The 3,549-nt window shown below is 48.0% G+C and overlaps 1 pseudogene; it reads right to left on the bottom strand.

The window, feature by feature from the left end:
• Nucleotides 1-378: 378 nt before the first annotated feature.
• Nucleotides 379-471, bottom strand: LOC112208266 (small nucleolar RNA SNORA40; annotated as a pseudogene).
• Between the last annotated feature and the right edge of the window lie 3,078 nt (nt 472-3,549).

The following is a 3,549-nucleotide window of genomic DNA, read 5'->3' on the forward strand; positions in this document are numbered from 1 at the left end:
TGTAGGCTCTTTAAGGACAGGATTGTGATTTTTTTTTTTTTTTTTTTTTTGAGATGGAGTCTGGCTCTGTCACCTAGGCTGGTGTACAGTGGTGCAATCTCTGCTCACTGCAACCTCTGCCTCCCAGATTCAAGCGATTCTTCTGACTCAGTCTCCCAAGTAGCTGGGATTACAGGTGTGTGCCACCACGCCTGGCTAATTTTTGTACTTTTGGTAGAGATGAGATTTCACCCTGTTGGCCAGGCTGGTCTTGAACTCCTGACCTCAAGTGATCCACCCGCATCGGCTTCCCAAAGTGCTGGGATTACAGGCATGAACCACCATGCCTGGCTGTGAATTATTTCTTTCTTTATTTTATTTTATTTTTTTTGGTATCATAATATTTATTCTTCTATGTATCGAAACTCATACTGAACAATGTGCTCTGGGTTGCAAAAGAGGATTTATTTCTCGAACCTATCTGTAAGTCTGGTTGTGGATTATTTCTCTTTGGAATCCTCAGTGCATGGAACAGCACCTGGAACACGAGGAAGGTGTGAGTGGGTGGATTAATTCCACACCCACAAGACCCTCCTAGCCTGGACACAGTATGTGTTTCATTTCATGCCGCCTGACCCCATAGTCTCCCAAAGGCCCGACCCACCAGCCATCCCTGAAGGCCTACCGTTCACCAAATATGCCTTGGCCTTGCCCAGTCTACGTCTTGCTAGTACCTTCCTTTTCTTGAAATTTCCTTCATACTCACCTCACCCTGTCCAATTCCTAAAATCCTCACATTCTCCAAGGCCCATCTCCAGTGCCTCTTCTCCTAGGAAGAATTTTCCAAACTTTCTAATTAAAAATAATCAACCATCCATGCCTCCCCCATTACCCCAGCCCCTGCTCCCAAAGTGCTTTTTAATTCTGTTATAACCATTTCCGGATACATTCTGTGTCCCTTACTAGACAGCGAACTCCCCAAAGGCAAGAACTGTCATGATCTATTTCCATATCTTCCACGGAGCCTAGCAGAGGCCTGGCACACAACAAACATCACTCAAATCTAATTCAGGTCTCCGAGAGAGGCCAGGCCAGCGGGTGATGGTAAACGTGTGCCTGACTGATTCCTCCTTCAGTGCCTTCAAGAGAAAGATAGTCATTACTGGAAAACATGGTTCATAATACTGTTTGCAAAAGGAAACTGCCCTACAAAATCATTATTCTTGATGAAAAAATGGGTCTGTTTTTTTTCTTGAGAATAGATATCAATCCTAAGTGAAGGATTTAGCCAGAAGGTGAGAGGGAGTCCTCTGAGGCCTGTGAGACCAACACTGGGGCCACACAAGACTACATATGTCCAAGGAGACACAATCTTCAGTTCTTAAGAATTTAAAGTCAAGTGTTGCAGTCTCTTCTGACAGCAAGCTCATTCCGGCCTTCTGGAAAACAAATGCTGGCAATCACATCCATCGTTAATAATTCATAATTAGAAATATTATTAATAATTGGGGCTGTTATTTCAGTAGCTCTTCTAAAGGAGAAATGCCTAAGTGTCTGGATTTTGAGGCAATTATTGTTACTGACTATTACACTGGACTTTAGAAATGATAAAGCATTCACTACCTAGCAACTTCCCTGACTCCCTCTTACAGCCATATGAGACAGGCAGACAGAATGGGGAGGCCCTCAACAAGTGCCCAGTGTCACTCAAGGGCTGGCTGAGACTCTGCCACCATCCCTGTGTGGGTGAGCTGCTCCCAGCCCTCCCTACGAGGGAGGGGGAAAGAGGAGGCCTATTCACACCACAGCCTTGATGGCAGCTGCTGGAAAGGTGGGCTGAGTACTCGGTGAGAATAAGCCGAGGAGGAACAAAGCCTGCCCTTCTTTCTTTAGACAAATGAGCTCCAGAAAGTCCTGAGGCTACAGGAGGAAAGTCACTGGAACCAAGAGATCAGCAGCAAGTTTTATGGGGCTTGGAGGCCACTCATTTCCAGTAGGGTGACTGGCTGGGCCTGGAAAGAAGCAGCCGTTCCAGTAGCAGCCGTGGCCAGTCTGCAGGGCCTCAGGAGTCTACTGCTCGTGAGTGGGGAAGTGGTGGGGGCGACAGGGAGATAACGGGGACCCCAGAGCCAGATGTGGCCTGGACACAGCTGCAGGTTGGCCTTGGACAGCTGAGCAGGTTATGCACTGAACAAGGGGCCCTGGCAGCATGGGAAGGGGTAACCCGAGCCTTGGTTTCTCACTGGCAAAAAAATGTGTAATGTGAACCAGTGGAGGCCCTGGCATGGGTGGGGTAGCTGATGCACCCACACAGTGAGGTGTCCCGGGTTCCTGCCCTCCCACACACACAAACAAACCTCTCCCTTAGTGACTCAGGTGCCAAAAATGATAATTTGGCCCTCTTTTTGGAGTAAGGCATGAAGCCCCTTATTAAAATGCAAAAGCCATTGTCAGTCATTACCACGTTATGGATTAACCAGCGAGGAACAGAGCAAGGTGGCTGGGCACCGGCAGGGCTGTGAGGAGAAAGGAGTAGTGGGAAAGCCAGCTCCAGAAAGAGGATAGAGGTGAACGGGCATCGCTCATTTGTGCCACTCCTACAACCCAGAAGGTACATAACATACATCCGCTCTTCATTCTCACAGCAACCCTCAGGGAAGGCTCTGTTACACTGTTTGAGGGACGTTCAGAAAGACCAAGGTCGCCCAGCGAATACAGGGCAGAATCCACTTCCTACTCAGATTGTTCAGATCCAAGCTCCATGACCTCTGCACTGTGCTGTTTCCCGGCAGGGCCTCTGCGTCAGAGGCGATGGGGTTGAAAGGCACAAGGCTGATAACCATGTTTATTAGGGTATTCCTGGGGCAGCCCATAGGTGACAAGGACTCTGCTGGGGATAGCCTGATGCTGTAGACACCATTCAGATCCCTGTTTCCCCAGGTGAGAGAACAGAATTTAAGCCACACAATTTAAGCAACACACCCAAGATCTCCCCAGCACGCAGGCGGTGGAATGGGGATTTGAACCCATGGTGTGAATCAACAATTATCTCAACATTGAAAAGTTTAATTAAAAAATAAACAAAGACTGGGTGCAGTGGCTCACACCTGTAATCCCAGCACTTTGGGAAGCTGAGGCGGGCAGGTCATGAGGTCAGGAGATCAAGACCATCCTGGCTAACACGGTGAAACCCCGTTTCTACTAAAAACACAAAAAATTAGCCTGGCATGGTGGCACACACCTGTAGTCCCAGTTATTTGGGAGGCTGAGGCAGGAGAATCGTTTGAATTCAGGAGGCGGAGGTTGCAGTGAGCGAAGATCGCACCACTGCACTCCAGCCTAGGCGACAGAGCGAGACTCCATCTCAAAAAAAAATAAAATAAAATAAACAAAGTACAACTGCACCCTTTAAAATCAAGGCCTCACTCTGACCAGCCCCCTTGCTAAATCCACACCCTGGAATGACAGAAGGGACCCAATGCACAGTAATCTGTGCAGCTCAGATTCCATCCTTCCTTCACTCCACAAATACTTTTTGAGCATTTCCTGTGTGCCAAGGTATTTTCTAGT

Source organism: Pan troglodytes, chromosome 12 (assembly GCF_028858775.2).
Source record: "Pan troglodytes isolate AG18354 chromosome 12, NHGRI_mPanTro3-v2.0_pri, whole genome shotgun sequence".
NCBI lineage: Eukaryota > Metazoa > Chordata > Mammalia > Primates > Hominidae > Pan > Pan troglodytes.